The 18,991-nt window shown below is 40.4% G+C and overlaps 1 protein-coding gene across 2 annotated transcripts in view; it reads right to left on the bottom strand.

Moving 5' to 3' along the window:
• znf609a (zinc finger protein 609a) overlaps positions 1-18,991 on the bottom strand; it is a 179,914-nt gene that overhangs the window by 126,126 nt on the left and 34,797 nt on the right. Inside the window, exon 1 of one of the 2 annotated variants that reach the window (XM_064930480.1) lies at positions 2,890-3,124. The exons of the other annotated variant lie outside the window; for it this stretch is intronic. The gene's annotated coding sequence lies outside the window, so the exon portion shown is untranslated. Of the gene's footprint in view, positions 1-2,889; positions 3,125-18,991 lie in introns of those variants that run through there. 2 annotated transcript variants of the gene reach the window in all.

Raw genomic sequence — 18,991 nt, forward strand, 5'->3', positions numbered from 1 at the left:
CATTTAAGCCATCTCTAATTATAAACTGTTCTGTAGTTTTTGTCTGCCTGACTTAACTATACAAATATTAACATTTATTGTTAGCAGAATTACAATTAAGTTAAAGGAAACTAGTATTTAAAATAACAGGCCTAACCATCCCCTTTCTTAGCACTGAAATTGCATCGTGCAAGTTTCAGGTAGTCAAACTGTGCCAACGGATGTACAGAAAGATTGGATTGTGCAAAAGTGGCATATTGTTACAACTCAATAAAAATAAGATACTGCTAATGGGGAATGAAGTGGCTGCTTCCCATAGAGACCGTGCTATTAAACTCGCAGTGCTGCGAGAGTTAATACAATTGTAAAATATGCATTGATACATATGCAAATATGTTGCTGCTGTAAACCTTATATCGTGAGAGAGTTAAATTACAAACAAATTGAGGACTAGAGTGCTATGCAATTTTTTTTATGGCAGTTCGGAAACCATTATGATAAAGATCCCTCTTCTCTTTATCTAAACAGTGCATTAGAAGTGCATTACATTTCGCCGAGGCAAACTCCCTAGTTTCCCAGGCATGCAGGGAATGACCAAAGTACTTTAAAATTTAAGAGGCAAATTCCTCTGATGAGATTAGAGATTTGTTAATGGTGCTTTTCTTAGGGCCTCCCGGGTGGCGCAGTGGTTAAGGGTGCTGTACTGCAGCGCCAGCTGTGCCACCAGAGACTCTGGTTTTGCGCCCAGGCTCTGTCGAAACCGGCCGCGACCGGGAGGTTGCCATGTGCACTGTGTTTCCTCCAACACATTGGTGCGGCTGGCTTCCGGGTTGGATGGCGCTGTGTTAAGAAGCAGTGCGGCTTGGCTCTCCCGAGCCCGTACGGGAGTTGTAGCGACGAGACAAGATAACAATTGGATACCGCGAATTTGGGGAGAAAAGGGGGTAAAAACGTTTTTATATATATATATATATATATATATATATATATATATATATATATATATATATATATATATATATATATATATTTATTTATATATATAAAAAAAATGTTTATTTATTTATATATATATATAAATGCTGCTTTTCTTAACAGGCCCCCTCTCAACTATGACTTTTGTACCTGCCATATGAGGGTCTCCAAAGGCATTGGACTGTACAGGGCATTTCCATGTTGATGCTCATGGGGCTTTTCACATCTGTAGTTAATAGGAGCAAATCAAATTTGGTGTAAAATGAAAGCAAAGAGTCTATATTCTAGAGAAATAAGGCATATATATATATTATTCAACCATTCAACCAAAGCAAAGGCTTTGATCTCTGGTCAAACAGATGGGAAAGCACTAAGAAAACATCTAGCAGAAAAAAAATTATCTTAAAAAGTAGCCTATAAGAGGGGCCTCCCGAGTGGCACAGTGGTCTAAGGTACTGCCTTGCAGTGCTGATGCGCCACTATAGCCTGCAGTTCGATTGATGCGGCTGTGACCGGGAGCCCCTAACCCCAAATTATTTAACACCCACACACAAAATGTACTATTTTCTACATTGTAGAATAATAGTGAAGACATCAAAACAATGAAACAATAACAAATAATCATGTAATAAACAAAAAAAAGTGTTAAACAAATCTAAATATACTTTATATTTGAGATTCTTCAAATATCCACCCTTGATGACAACTTTGCACACTCTTGGCATTCTCTCAACCAGTGTCACCTGGAATGCTTTTCCAACAGTCTTGAAGGAGTTCCCATATATGCAGAGCACTTGTTGCTTGTTGGCTGCTTTTACTTCACTCTGCAGTCCAATTCATCCCAATTGGGTTGAGTTTGGGTGATTGTGGAGGCCAGGTCATCTGATGCAGCACTCTATCACTCTCCTTCTTGGGAGGTGTGTTGGGTCATTGTCCTGTTGAAAAATAAATGATAGTGCAAACCAGATGGGATGGCAAATCGCTGCAGAATGCTGTGGTAACCATGCTGGTTAAGTGTGCCTTGAATTCTAAATAAATCACGGACAGTGTCACCAGCACCACACCATCACACCTCCTGCTTCACGGTGGGAATCACACATGCCGAGATCATCCGTTCACCTACTCTGCATCTCACAAAGACAGCGATTGAAACCAAAAATCTCTAATTTGGACTCGTCAGACCAAAGGAGAGATTTCCACCGGTCTAATATCCATTGATCATTTTCCTTGGCCCAAACAATCTCTTCTTATTTTTGGTGTCCTTTAGTAGTGGTTTCTTTGCAGCAAATCGACCATGAAGGCCTGATTCACGCAGTCTCCTCTGAACAGTTGATGTTGAGATTTGTCTGTTGCTGTTACTCTGTGAAGCATTTATTTGGGCTGCAATCTGAGGTGCAGTTAACTCTAATGAAATCATCCTCTGCAGCAGAGGTAACTCTGGGTCTTCCATTCCTGTGACGGTTCTCATGAGAGCCAGTTTCATCATAGCGCTTGATGGTTATTGTGACTGCACTTGAAGAAACTTTCAAAGTTCTTGACATTTTCCAGATTGACTGAACTTCATGTCTTAAAAGTTATGATGGACGGTTATTTCTCTTTGCTTATTTGAGCTGTTCTTGCCATAATATGGACTTGGTGTTTTACCAAATAGGGCTATCTTTACAGTTTCGATGTCGTCACTATTATTATTCAATGTAGAAAATAGTAAAAATAAAGAAGAAAAACCTTGGAATGAGTAGGTGTGTCCAAACTTTTGACTGGTACTGTATATACGGTGCCTTCGGAAAGTAATCAGCCTTATTCTAAAATGGATTAAATTGTTTTTACACACATCATCCCACAATGACAAAACAAAAACAGGTTTTAAGAAATGTTTCCAAATGTATTAAAAATAAAAAAACATATATTAAAGAAGTATTCAGACCCTTTACTCACTACTTCGTTGAAGCACCTTTGGCAGAGATTACAGCATTCAGTCTTCTTGGGTATGGCACTACAAGTTTGGCACATGCGTATTTGGGGACTTTCTCCCATTCTTCTCTGCAGATCCTCTCAAGCGCTGTCGGTTTGGATGGGGAGCGTTGCTGCACAGCTATTTTCAGGCTCTGGCAGCCCCACCTGAGGACACCCCACTCGAAGCCACTCCCGCGTTGTCTTGGCTATGTGCTTAGGGTTGTTGTCCTGTTGGAAGGTGAACCTTCACCCCTTGTCTGAAGACCTGAGCGCTCTGGATTAGGTTTTCATCAAGGATCTCTGTACTTTGCGCCGTTCAACTTTGCCTCGATCCTGACTAGCCTCCCAGTCCCTTATGTCCTTATGGGGTATTGTGTGTAGAATGCTGAGGATATTTTATTTATTTAATACATTTTAGAATATGGGTGTAACATAACAAAATGTGGAAAAGTCAAAAGGGTGTGAACTCTGAATACTTTCCGAAGGCACATATAGCCTATTCAAAAATCATCAAAAACACAATAACGTTGAAGTAAAGAACCCTGTATAATTAGTTTTGCAGAAATGATTTGCCTTCTGTAAGTTAAATAAATATTGCCTACTGTCTCGTCATTCTGTTAACAAAAACCCACATGTTTAATAGTGTTGCACGGTATACCAAAACTTCTGTCCATCAACATGAAAAAACGGTTTGGTACTAGAATTTGTGTTACTTTCGGTACCTGTCAAATATGTCTCACGTATCAAGTCTGTCTACCAGCGCAGTCAATGTCCCACGGAGCGCACCGTGCCTGCTCCACATACTCACTGCTAGCCTGCACTGCGAGTCTGGGCTGTATCATGTTTAGCTCCCCACTCATGCTGCACAGGAGTTAACACACTTGATAATATGACACGACATGTAGATATATTGAAAAGGTCAAATTTGTTGTGGTATTGTGTAGGGATGGGTATTTGAAATTATTTCACTATTCAAATTATATATTATTCTATTTTTTGGGATATCCGGATAATCGAAATACACTAAATGTCCAAAACATTAGGAACATCTGCTCTTTCCATCACATAGAATGATCAGGGTTAAGGCTATGATCTCGTATTGATGTCAGTTGTTAAATCCACTTCTAATCAGTGTGAGTGAAGGGGAGGAGACAGGTTCAAGAAGGATTTTTAAGCCTCGAGACAATTGAGACATGGATTGTGTACATGTTCCATTCAGAGGGTGAATGTGCAAGACAAAAGATTGAAGTGCCTTTGAACGAGGTATGATAGTAGGGGCCAGGGCGCACCGGTTTGTCTATCATAACGTCTGGTATTGCCGGTCTTGACTGCCTCATATAATTGTAAAGAAGCTAGCTAGCTGCAGTAGGTAGCTACGTTAGCCAGCTTGCTAGCTAACGTAGCAAGGCTAAATGAGACTAGTTTGAGGTGTCCTTGTCTACAACAACTCCATTGATATGAAACAACAGTTTACCTGACAGTTGATCATTGTATTCCAATCATCATTTAGCCAAATTAATTCTGTAATTTTTACTGCATTCATTTTAAATCTCTCAATTCACTTGCTAAACATAGAGCCTCTAGCGCTGCTTTGATTGACCGACAACAACAAGCTACACTTGTGAAATGTGTGTAAGCTACTGGTGTGTCTTTATGGGGCGCACGAGTAATGTGTCATAAAACTGTTGTTTTATAAACATTTCAAATGTAAATGGTCCATCATTGTAGGATATGTAGCAATATTAAAATATATATATTTTTTAATTTAAAAAATGTTTTGATAGACTCCCCCCCCCATTCTCAAAAATGAACTCTCCTAAGTAATTGAATATTAACGTCCATGTGCATATTCGAATAACCGTGCCCATCCCTAGTATTGTGTAGAATGACATGATTTTACAATTTAAGTTATCGAAAATGTATGAATTCAGTGTGTTAGTTATTTTGGATAATGTCTAGGCCTATATGATCAGGACTATATGTGGAGAACATCAAACCTTTAACAGTAAACATTAAGTCTTCTGAAAGTCTTATTTACAGTTTTACAGCAAAATATGAATTACCACAATGTTAGTTCTTCAAATGATGTATTTAATAAATAAATAAATATTATAGCTATGTTACTGATTTTACATAAATTAATTTAAAATTATTATCATAGTTGGAGCAGAATTGTCTATCTATTGTTCCTGCAGTGTGAATTCACAATCTTCATTTAATGATTTCATAATTTATCTGCAGATAATTGCCCAAAAGCGTGAACGGCTCCCTGACGAGTCACTCGCACATCACTGTCTGGCAAGTCCTGATTTGGACTGGAAAATACAAACGGGATCTTTGGTTTAAATACTTGTCCCGGTGCGATACCATGGACATATAAGTATGTTGTATGACTTATGAATTGCAATGGGATACAGTCAACTTGACACCTTTTACAAAACACTTGCTGTTCGGCTGTCAATCAATGCACAGTAAACAGCCTAAGTGCCGCGTCACACCTCTGTGGCTGGCTATAGGAGACACGCAAAAGAAAATAAATTAATGTGCCAGAAAACAATCATTCGGCTAAGTGTATTTTGACACAGTTACCACTTACTCAACATGGGATGATTAGCGAACTGTACATTTTCTGAATAGCGAATTGAAACTTTTAAATAACAAGGAGCAGTTAATTTGAGGTGGAAAAAGTAGCCGGCTTAAAATAAGTCTGTCACTGGCTGTTTAGCCAAGGGCCGGTGCTGAGGAAAAACACTGCTAGGGTCTACGTTTCTCTAACATATTCACTCCACGACCGTCCAGCCAGACCTATTGCTAAACACGGGATTTTGCCAAACGGATTCAGAGCAAAGATCTGTCAGTTAGGCCTAAGTGAGAGATTCCAGTAATTGGTTATATAAAGAACAAGCGGCAGTTGTCGGGGGGAATTAAGACAGTCAGTCAACATGAGAGGTGCGCTTTACACTCCGATACACACGATTAGGAATGCAGGAGGCAGACAGAGAGACGGGCTTCCCATAGATCCTGTTAGCCTGGCTTCCTCCACTGTAAATCTACTGGTCTGCAGCTCACACTTCAGTTCACTTTAACCCCAGCTCTCTAAATCACTAGGCTCGGTTTTGTTTTGCTTGCAAACATTATTAAGCAATTAAACACTTAAATGAAGTCAAGTGCAGCATGCCTCGGTCCTAAAGGACCAGTTTAGGCCGCCACTGATTTCCAAAAGACCGTAATTCAATAAATCACCTTTAATAACTAGGGCCCATCCCCCGCACACCAGCTGTTGCTGCAGGAACAGCATAGAGCATAGCTCCTCTTGGCTGGCTCACACTGGGAAAGCTTAGCATTTAAGTCACACCCAGGAGAGAGAGTTAAGTTCAGAAGTGGTTTCTCATGGAATTTCTGGCATTTAAAATCAGCACAAAACTGCCTCCTTGTCTTGATTGCATGTTATTGATGCAAGCTGAAGTCAACCATCAGCAGGTGTTGAAATCATGCTGTGAACTTAGTCCTGTGAAATGATTTGCCAGTGCCTGATGACAAGGACAAGGGATGAACTGACAAGGATGTTGTCACAATGGTGAAGTTGCCAGCCTTAATGAATAAACTGAAAGAAATATCCACAAATACCCCGTTGAACAGTGAAGTCAAACATTCCAAACGGCCAAGAAATGACATCCCTGACAACAAAAACCACCCAGTTCTAATCACGTTGGATTATGACTTGGCTAGTATACTGTAATTGCAACCACAATTATTTATTTGGCAATTCCCCACTCAAAAATACCCTGAAGTCAAGTTGCCTTCCAGGTGGTGGCTTTATTGAAGTTTATCTAAATTTGTACACTTTTCCCCAAACCAAAAAAACCCCCACCATGGATATTAATCTACCACCAGTGATATTCATATGCTCTCCAACCCCGATCCCCGCTATAATGCTTTACACGCCTGATCATGTAACAATGGGTGGTTTCCAGACGTGCAAGACATGAAAATGAGAGCCAGATGCCTGCATACCCAGCCTCGTCCAAGCCAGTCTTTCCATGACCAAATGGCACAGGAGAACATACAGGCCCATGTTTGAGAGCATACGGCACTCATTAACCCAGCAAGCCTCCCTGCTGAACTGACCCATTCCAAACACTTCTCGTCATTGCTTAAAAACGTCCCTTTTGGTCCAACGGAGGCCCACAAAGTCAGTTTGGAGGCATGAGAGCATGAGCTCTGAATGCAGTTATTCTCTAAGTACAACAGAAATCTGATCCCAGTCATTAACAACAACAAAAAAAATGTTTGTTTTTTAAATCAGAATAAAAATTGCCTAATAGAAACACATTAGGTATAACGGTTGAAACTATACTTCTCTATCAACAAAACATTGTATCCAACTGTCAAAATAAATGTCAGAAATAAAGTTGAAAGGCACCCACATGTTTTCTCCTCCATCAAACTCTGGAAACAATATTAAGATCGCTAAGTAAACCTACGCTCTGCTATTAAAAACACACAAACTGTTTTGTAGACGTCTGTTGTATGAACCTAGGTTGCTAGGACACAAATTTGTATTAGCTAGTAAGTTACATACCTAGCATCATCAGGTTTCAAGAAAATCAAATGTTGGCTAAGGATCATGAATTCCACCAATTCATGGAAATATGACTTGACTAGCTACTACCATCCACTTTGTTTGACAAGGGTGATGGAATGGAAATGAAGTGACATATGAAGAGGGTAATATACTTTTTGTTGACAGAGGGCGGAAGTGGAGACTTATGTGAATAACCAGTCATTCAAAACGCATCTATTGTCAACGCAGAGTCATAAGGTTGACCACACATTACAAGTACATTTACTTTACAGATGTATTAAATTACATGTTTACCGTGTTTGTGCACACTGAACAAGAATATAAACGTAACGTGTAAAAAGAGTTGGTCCCATGTTTCATGAGCTGAAATAAATGATCCTACAAATGTTCCATACACACAAGAAGCTTATTTCTCTGAAATTCAGTGCACACCTTTGTTTACATTCCTGTGATTGAGTATTTCTCCTTTGCAAAGATATTTCCATCCACCTGACAGGTGTGGCATATCAAAAAGCTGATTAAACAGCACGGTCATTACACAGGTGCAACTTGTGATGGGGACAATAAAAGGCCACTCTTAAATGTGGAGTTTAGTCACACAACACAATGCTACAGATGTCTCAAGTTGAGGGAGCGCGCAATGGGCATACTGACTGCACGAATGTCCACCAGAGCTGTTGCCAGAAAATGGAATGTTAATTTCTCTACCATAATCCACCTCCAACGTTGTTTTAGAGAATTTGCCAGCATGTCCAACTAGCCTCACACCTACAGACCACATGTATGGCATCATGTGGGCGAGCGGTTTGCTGATGTCAACGATGTGAACAGAGTGCCCCATGGTGTTATGGTATTGGTAGGCATAAGCTATGGACAATGAAAACAATTACATTTTATCGATGACAATTTGAATGCACAGAGATACTATGACGAGACCCTGAGGCCCATTGTCGTGCCATTCATCACCCCATCTTACACCATGATAAATATAGACACGTCGCAAGGATATGTACACATTTCCTGGAAGCTGAAAATTTCCCAGTTCTTCCATGGCCTGCATACTCACCAGACATGTCACTCGTTGAGCATGTTTGGGATGCTCTGGACCGTCGGGTACGCCAGCGTGTTCCAGTTCCCGCCAATATCCAGCAACTTCACACAGCCATTGAAGAGGAGTGGGACAACATTCTACAATCAACAGCCTGATCAACTTTATACAAAGGAGATGTGAATTGCTGCTTGAGGCAAATGATGGTCACATCAAATGACTGGTTTTCTGATCCACACCACTACCTTTTTTTCCAAGGAATATGTGACCAACAGATGCATATCTATATTCCCAGTCATGTGAAATCCATTGATTAGGGCGCAATTTATTTATTTCAATTGACTGATTTTCTTATATGATCTGTAACTCATCAGAACCTTTGAAATTGTTGCATGTTGCATTTATTTTTTTGTTTAGCATATTTACAGTGCCTTGCGAAAGTATTCCGCCCCCTTGAACTTTGCGACCTTTTGCCACATTCCAGGCTTCAAACATAAAGATATAAAACTGTATTTTTTGTGAAGAATCAACAACAAGTGGGACACAATCACGAAGTGGAACGACATTTATTAGATATTTCAAACTTTTTTAACAAATCAAAAACTGAAAAATTGGGCGTGCAAAATTATTCAGCCCCTTTACTTTCAGTGCAGCAAACTCTCTCCAGAAGTTCAGTGGGGATCTTTGAATGATCCAATGTTGACCTAAATGACTAATGATGATAAATACAATCCACCTGTGTGTAATCAAGTCTCCGTATAAATGCACCTGCACTGTGATAGTCTCAGAGGTCCGTTAAAAGCGCAGAGAGCATCATGAAGAACAAGGAACACACCAGGCAGGTCTGAGATACTGTTGTGAAGAAGTTTAAAGCCGGATTTGGATACAAAAAGATTTCCCAAGCTTTAAACATCCCAAGGAGCACTGTGCAAGCGATAATATTGAAATGGAAGGAGTATCAGACCACTGCAAATCTACCAAGACCTGGCCGTCCCTCTAAACTTTCAGCTCATACAAGGAGAAGACTGATCAGAGATGCAGCCAAGAGGCCCATGATCACTCTGGATGAACTGCAGAGATCTACAGCTGAGTTGGGAGACTCTGTCCATAGGACAACAATCAGTCGTATATTGCACAAATCTGGCCTTTATGGAAGAGTGGCAAGAAGAAAGCCATTTCTAAAAGATATCCATAAAAAGTGCTGTTTAAAGTTTGCCACAAGCCACCTGGGAGACACACCAAACATGTGGAAGAAGGTGCTCTGGTCAGATGAAACCAAAATTGAACTTTTTGGCAACAATGCAAAACGTTATGTTTGGCGTAAAAGCAACACAGCTCATCACCTTGAACACACCATCCCCACTGTCAAACATGGTGGTGGCAGCATCATGGTTTGGGCCTGCTTTTCTTCAGCAGGGACAGGGAAGATGGTTAAAATTGATGGGAAGATGGATGGAGCCAAATACAGGACCATTCTGGAAGAAAACCTGATGGAGTCTGCAAAAGACCTGAGACTGGGACGGAGATTTGTCTTCCAACAAGACAATGATCCAAAACATAAAGCAAAATCTACAATGGAATGGTTCAAAAATAAACATATCCAGGTGTTAAAATGGCCAAGTCAAAGTCCAGACCTGAATCCAATCGAGAATCTGTGGAAAGAACTGAAAACTGCTGTTCACAAATGCTCTCCATCTAACCTCACTGAGCTCGAGCTGTTTTGCAAGGAGGAATGGAAAAAAAATTCAGTCTCTCGATGTGCAAAACTGATAGAGACATACCCCAAGCGACTTACAGCTGTAATCGCAGCAAAAGGTGGCGCTACAAAGTATTAACTTAAGGGGGCTGAATAATTTTGCGCGCCCAATTTTTCAGTTTGATTTTTTTTTTAAGTTTGAAATATCCAATAAATGTCGTTCCACTTCATGATTGTGTCCCACTTGTTGTTGATTCTTCACAAAAAAATACAGTTTTATATCTTTATGTTTGAAGCCTGAAATGTGGCAAAAGGTCGCAAAGTTCAAGGGGGCCGAATAATTTCGCAAGGCACTGTATCTAAATCCTTTGTTAATGTTTTCAGAAAACTAAAACAATCAATGCTCCATAATTGGTTGCCCATTACTACCATCCCAAACATCAGCCAGGTCAATAAAATAAGTGCCGCACGTACCAAGTTCCCTTACATGTTCTTCTAAAAACTGTTTCAATGAGAGTAGATAGTTTGTAGGGTGAGAACTTAAACATTTGTACAAAACCATTTTTCAAATCGTATGTGAAAAGTTTTAGACTTGCATTTAATTAGGCTGAATTTGAAATTGAGCATTATTTTATAACAACTGTGAAATGTCGGCTAAGCAGTAAATAGCTAAGCAACTTGAACAGATTCAGTAAGATAATTTGAAAGCAAAGTCTGATTGTTTAACTTCACATCATTCACATAATAATTTTGGGCCTAATGCATTGGCAATCCTCATCGTTTCACCCAATAACAATAACGTGATAAATCGCATGACTTTGCATGCCAGGTTGCTAATATTTAAGCATCAAATAGGCTAACAAGTTAATCTGAAATGATAGCTTGGCAATCATGTAAAAAACCTGAACCAAAAGCATCAAATAAACTCTCAATGGAATATCAGTAACCTTTTAAGATATCAAAATGTGCCACTGAACAAATTCAGTTTGGTGTAAATGTATGAAATTTGGTGTTAAAATAATTAGTACAAGTGTCTACACAGGCCACATTGAAATTTTACCATTGACACTGGAAGTATGATAGATAGACGAAAACATGTGGAGAATTATTTTTATTAAAATGACTTCAACATACGTGTCATGACGTTGCCCTCTTTGGGTATAGCAAGCCCCATACCCCTCTCCCTGCCTCCCCCTTGCCTCTTTCAACTAGGCTGCTGTGGTCAGAGAGATGTCGTAAATTCCTGAGAAGACCCTGCCACATGGCCACATAGTATAAGAGGCAGAGTAAATTTTCATAGAGCACAAAGGAATTTCGTCCACCTCACAGAACTTGAGGTACGAACAAATGTCATGTTCCGGAGAAAGTATAAAAGATCGGTGAAGAATCCAACTACGAACTGGTCCGTTTGTTACAACTTGGGGAAGCTCATGGGAGACGGTGTGGCCACATTACCATACCGCTGTTTATATAATAGCCTCAGATATTAGGTTTACATCTAATTGTTGTATAAGATGAATGAGTGAGTATGATACGGTTTGTAAAATTGTGTATTATGATTTTGGACTGTTTAATGAAGGAAAATACAATTCCCTTTTGATTTGAACTAAATCAGAGGACCGCCCCTGAGCCCAGTTGGGGTCAGGCATCCTGGGACAGCCCCTTTTCTGCAATTCCGAATAAAACCCAACTTTGGGAAATTATCACCAGACCATGTTTTTCTCCATTAGGAGAGGACAACTGTTGTAACCATTGCTGAATCTTTTAACCATTCCACGTGGTTAAACTCTTAGACTATCGATACCGACAGAATAAGAACAAGTCTTTGATATTAATTACTAGTCTGCAGCTAGGAATTCGGTATCATTGAACGCGAAGAATGACAACTGCCGAAACATCCATTCTATGACAAATTAATGAATGTCACTCTGAACTAACCCCTCTAACCAAGACATAGAGAGAGGACGAAACTCTCCAACAGAAACAAACTTTTCACGAGTGATGAAGACCACACACTGAGCGTAAATATATATATTGATTGCAATTGTTCCCGAATGAATGATCGTTCATGTGCAATGGATTAGCATTTCAATTGTTATAATTATCACTCTGTAGTGACTTCTTAGTCGACCCCCACTTCGGCACATTCTCCTATCATTTCTTGTAACACATTTACCTTGTTTGTTTGTTTATGCATTCCTGTGAATTACTTAGTTAGTAATAAATAAATTATTTAAGACAATTGATGTATGGATGACTCCTAGTGAAGACTGGGTTCGTGCAGATAGCCAACCATTTAAGATGTTTGGAATGAGACTCACGTGAGGTAAAGTAAATAATTCATTAATTCGAAGACTAATTGATCAGATAAAATATCTGAAAATTTATTTTAGGAAATGATAACTTTGTAATCTGAATATTTTTCCTAGTTAATTACAGTTACATGATTAACCAGCTGATCGCGTAATACTAATTACAGAGACTCTGATAAAAACTATGTCTTCAAATTAATGATAGTGAAGACACGACATATGTATTTTGAAATACTTTTCAGAATTACATTGTTAAGCATTAAGTATTGTTATTTGACCTGTTCAAATATATGATGCAACGCATAATCGTTGCTGTATCGTACGACATCGTACGACATATGGACACATGGGGTTCGTTTCTTACACATTTCACAAATCAAGTCATATAAATACACAGTGCATTTGGAAAGTATTTCAGACACGTTCCCTTTTTCCACCTTGTTGTGTTACAGCCTTATTCTAAAATTAATTCAATTGTTTTTTCCCCTCATCAATCTACACACAATACCCCATAATGACAAAGCAAAAACAGCCTGGAGTGTTCTTGGGTACAACTCTACAAACTTGGCACACCTGTATTGTTTTGGGAGTTTCTCCCATTGTTCTCTGCAGATCAAGCTCTGTCAGGTTGGATGGGGAGCGTTGCTGCACAGCTATTTTCAAGTCTCTCCAGATATGTTGGATCGTGTTCAAGTTCGGGCTATGGATGGGCCACTCAAGGACATTCTGAGACTTGTCCCGAAGCCATTCCTGCGTTGTCTTTGCTGTGTGCTTAGGGTCATTGTTCTGTTGGAAGGAGAACCTTAGGTCCTGAGTGCTCTGGAGAAGGTTTTCATCAATGATCTCGTTTTACTTTACTCTGTTCATCTTTCCCTCAATCCTGACTCGTCTCCCAGTCCCTGCTGCTGAAAAACATCCCCTCAGCATGATGCTGCCACCACCATGCTTTACCGTAGGGATGGTGCTAGTGTTCCTCCAGACGTGAAGTTTGGAATTCAGTGCAAAGAGTTCAATCTTGGTTTCATCAGACCATAGAATCTGGTTTCTCATGGTTTGAGAGTCTTAAGACAAACTCCAAGTGGGCTGTCTTGTGCCTTTTACTGAGGAGTGGCTTCCGCCTGGCCACTCTACCATAAAGGCCTGATTAGTGAGGTGCTGCAGAGATAGGAGAACCTTCCAGAAGGACAACCATCTCCACAGAGGAACACTGGTGCTTTGTCAGAGTGACCATCGGGTTCTTGGTCATCTCCCTAACCAAGGGCCTTCTCCCCCATTTGCTCAGTTTGTCAGGGCGGCTATCTCTAAGAAAGTGTCTTGATGGTTCCAAACTTTTTCCATTTAAGAATGATGTAGGCCACTGTGTTGTTGGGGACCTTGAATGCTGCAGACATTTTTTGGGTCCCTTCCCCAGATCTGTGCCTCGACACAATCCTGTGCCTCGACACAAATCTTTGCTCGGACATGCAATGTCAACTGTGGGACCTTACATAGACATTTGTGTGCCTTTCCAAATATATTGTTCTCGACAATCTATAAACAAAATGTATTAAGATCTGATCGTTTGGACATGTATTTACAGGACTTTATTCATGATATGTAAATAAAAAACACAGTAAACCTGTGTCCAAAGACACAGATAGTACAATATCAAAAACTCACATTGTATAAGAGCGTCTGCTAAATGACTTAAATGTAAATGTTAAATGTAGACAAACGCTTTGGCCGATTAAAACATTACCTTCACATTTGTCCATCAGTAAGCTCAAAGAACAAGTGTACTAAAGGAAATTATACATTTCCGTTATAGACATGAATGGGTTATGGTGCAAAATGATTTTAGAGTCAGAAATTCCAATAAAATTGTCCACATACACAGTCATAGGCAAGACTGGTAGGCTGCCAGTCAAGATTGCCATGTCAAGAGAAGAATGGATCCAATAACAAGAGTAACTCTTGACATTAGCCACACATGTCAACCAGGGGCACACAGCACAGGGTGCATTAGGCCTCAGTGCAAGAGGCAGTCCTGTTCAAAGGCCTCCTGGTCTTTCACGTCTCCTCAGAGTAGTTGAAAAAAATCACAGCGGTCTAGGCCTTCCCAACACCACATTATGCCAGCATGAGCTGCTTTCACAAAATGCAACAGAAAAAAAGGTCAGTGCTGAAAGCTTTCTAAGCTGCTTGGCAAGGCTGTTGAGGGACAAGCGGGCTTCCAAAGAAATGCAAACAAGTGACTAGTATGGAGTAGAAATGTTGGAATTTACTCTAACTTGCTATTCATCATTAGCCAGGGTTTATTCAATATAAAACACAAAGTAAAGTGTTGGTTACAAGTGGTGCACTTTGTGCTGGGGACAATAAAAATCACTAAAATGTGCAATTTTGTCACACCCCACAAGGCCACGTCTCAAGTTGAGGGAGCGTGCAATTGGCATGCTAACGACAGGAAATTCCACGAGAGCTGTTGCCAGAGAATTTAACATACACCGCCTCCAACATCGTTTTAGAGAATTTGGCAGTACGTTCAACCAGCCTCAACAACAGCATGACCGTGTGTTACCACACCAGCACATGACATCCAGAGCCGGCTTCTTCAACTGCGGGATCGCCTGAGACCAGCAAGCTGGACAGCTTATGAAACTGTGGGTTTGCACATCTGGTTGCTCGTTGTCCTCACCAGTGTCTAGACTGCAGTTTGGCGTCGAAACCGACTTCAGTGGGCAAATACTCACCTTCAATGCCCACTGGCACGCTGGATAAGGGTGCTCTTCACGGATAAATCCGGGTTTCAACTGTACCGGGCAAATGCCAGACAGCGTGTATGGCATCGTGTGGGCGAGCGGTTTGCGGATGTCACCGTTGTGAACAGAGTGCCCTATGGTGGGGATGGGGTTACGGTATGGGCAGGCATAAGCTACAGACCAAACACAATTGCATTTTATCGATGGCAATTTGAATGCACAGAGATACCATGATGAGATCCTGAGGCCCATTGTCGTGCTATTAATCCGCCACCTCATGTTCCAGCATGAAAATACACAGCCCCAATTCACAAGGATCTGTACACAATTCCTGGAAGCTGAAAATGTCCCACTTCTTCCATGGCTTTCTTCCTCACCAGACATGTCACCCATTGAGCATGTTTGGGATGCTCTGGGTAGACGGGTACGTCAGCGAGTTCCAGTTCCCACCAATATCTCATCAATTCGCACAGCTATTGAAGAGGAGTGGAACAACATTCCACAAGACACAATCAACAGCCTGATCAACTATGTGAAGGAGATGGGTCTCGCCGAATGAGACAAATGGTGGGTTTCTAATCCACACCCCTACTTTTTTTGGCATATGTGAACAACATATGCATATCTGTATTCCCAGTCATGTGAAATATATAGATTAGGGCCTAATGAATTAATTTAAATTGACTGATTTCCTTATATGAACTGTAACTCAAATATCTTTGAACAAAAATATAAACGCAACATGCAACTATTTCAGTGTAGATGAGACCTTTCAAGATCCCTGTTCTGCTCTGTGAGCGTCAATATTTTGAAGGGTCTTTGCAGAGGCCATTATGATAAGCTGCAAAATCGGTTCGAATCAAACAAAACAAATTGGAGTTACTACAACTTTAGAAAAAGGCCATGTTCATTTGAGAACACAGACAAATTACAGGCATATCCCCTTCCCCTCTTTAGTGTAGAATTGTGATCTGCGATTACTCAACATAGATACCAGTTCATCTTGAATAATAGTTTCAAGTTAAAAACAAGTTGAAATACTTCACTTCAGGTATTTGAGGGCGATGGCATTGTGGACAGCCCAAACACCATAATGAGCCCCAAGGACCCATCATCTCTGTCTCAGAGCCCTCCGTCTCACCCCAAAAAACTGGTGTTGTTCAGATGTTGGAAAACATGTTGTTATCTTTCTTTGCTTTTGTTCTTATTCACATGTTAGGGTGGTGAGTCATTTACTTGGGGGGGGGGGGGTTCTCGCAAAAGGTCTGCAAATTTCTGTCTGGTTATTTGTACTTGTGTCAGAAAATATTACTGTTCTTAAATCAGTCACTCAGTAAACTTGCACTGCTTTGTACATGAGATTGTCGTCTTGGGGGTATGCCCTTATTGTCTACAACTAGACAGTTATTCTCACCCATGTACCATTGCAGGAAGGTCCTCATTGAAATGTTGAAAGGCCACTATACAACACAAGATTGTACATGGACATGTAGATTAGTTGTGAAATGTAAAATAAAAAAGATCAAACTAAAACACCACAAGGATGAAGAGAGTGGCATTATGGTACTCCTTATATGGGCTCTGTGTTTTGGTCCCCGGCAAGCACTCCAGCCGTGGTAGCCAAACTTGCTGTGCGAAAAGATGTTCCGCATCTTCCTCCTAACCATATGCGCCCACATCGATCATAGTGAAGCGCTTACTTTGCATCACAAACTGCCACCAGGCCCATTGAGAAAAGGCCTGTGTAATTGTAGTACTCCCTGCAAGAGTTTGAAGGAGATCAGATCTGACTATGTTTTCCATCAACAGTATCTGCACAAAACAGATAATTCCAAGGATACCAAAACTCTGGCAATTTCGGCCCATTTTGCCACAAGGGGTTACACAATGAATTATTCCTTCAGGACAAGCCTGGCACACTTCTGTGACAATGGCACAAAATGTAGAGTTCCCTTGTTCATAACTTGCAGTGATACTTTGGGTGTGTGCTGCCACTGACCAAAAACCGATAGGGTCGAAGCCAGCCAGCCTTTTTGGCAAGCTCATCCCTCTTGTAATGTTTAGTGGACACGCCATTGTTTTTATTTCTCCTCCTGAATACTAAGAGCAGTTCAAAGTCTTCCAATTCGCAGAGACATGTTTGCTTCTACAGCTAGTTAAATCCTTAAAAAGTAGCATTGAAAAGCATAGAACACCATACTAGCCAGACATGTAGCTAGCTAGCTAGTATTTGCAAACAAAAGGTGTGCAATACAGGATCCAAAAGTTCAAATGTCGTAACTAGCTACAGTCAGAGTGCCTCGGACCCTCTTGCTTGGTAAGCTAATCTGACACCTCAAGCCCCTTAGTGGATATACTACGAGGCGAAACGCAATGACAACGTGGACGAAAGCACGCACTGCTCCCCCCCAAAAAATCGGATTCCGCCCATGCACCCACGTCGATCGACGGCATGATGTCTGTAGAGCCCTTTGACCCACCCATCTCTTAAGAATTCACGTGAACCCGTGTGACTGTGACCATGTGCTAAAGCATTGAGGAAACGCTTAAAAAAAACACAGAAAGCATTTCTAGATCAAAATATTTAATTAACTTCAAGTGCTAGCCCACAAGTAGGAAAAACTTATCACACACAAACAAATAAAGGCTTGGGTAAAAACATGACCTAGACCTATGCTTATGAGATCCTGAGTGACTTTGGTTCAGGTTATGTTATGATATGAACAAAGGAATCTACCCTGGCAGCCTATTTATTTCCTGCCCTTTTGGACCAGGACATGGAATGTTCATGGCCTTTTTATTGCAAAAGTAATGATCTTCTCAAAAATATGTGCTTGCCAGATTGTGTCCAGTCCAGGTGATGCTTGCACATCTCTGGGAGAAAGGACTTCAACACTGCAAAGCAGCTGAAATCTGGTTCCATCTGAGTGAAAGCTCCTTGGCCACAACAACTAGTCTGATGACTCGCACTAAATTATACAGACAAAATACCTGAAAGTAGGGTAGGGAAATTAATTCTAGCCACCAGCCAAATGCTAGTACATTTTGGCATTGGTTGTTGTCACACAGAGCATTTGGGAGCATTTTTCTCCTCAACCTAAAGCCCACAAAAACATATACTACCGTTCAAAAGTCACTTAAAATGTCCTTGTTTTTGAAAGAAAAGCAATTTTATTGTCAAGTAAAATAACATCAAAATGATCAAAAAATATAGTGTAGACATTGTTAATGTTGTAAATGACTGTTGTAGTTGGAAAAGGCTGATTTTTAATGGAATATCTACATAGGCGTACAGAGGCCCATTATCAGCAACCATTACGCCTGTGTTGCATGAATGTCCCAGCCCCCTCATTATCATAAACAATCATAACAAGATTCTATACTTTCTCCATGGCTAAACACGTTCTGTTTTTGTTTTTTTTCTTCATAATTATAGATCATGTACGAGTTTATTATTAAGGCACATGAAAGGCATTTCTGCAACAACAAAAATGTAATAAAAAAAACCCACCCCAGATAAGGCATTACATATGGGTCAACTGTAGACAGGTGCCGTGTCTGAAATTGCCTACTACTTATTAAAAACTAGGCTACGTACTGTGTACTAATCATACTACATACTATTTAGAACATACTCTTTAGTAAAAATGTATGTAGTAAGCAACACATATGAACATACTAGACTCACCCATACTGAAAATT

Source organism: Oncorhynchus masou, chromosome 22 (assembly GCF_036934945.1).
Source record: "Oncorhynchus masou masou isolate Uvic2021 chromosome 22, UVic_Omas_1.1, whole genome shotgun sequence".
Lineage (NCBI taxonomy): Eukaryota > Metazoa > Chordata > Actinopteri > Salmoniformes > Salmonidae > Oncorhynchus > Oncorhynchus masou.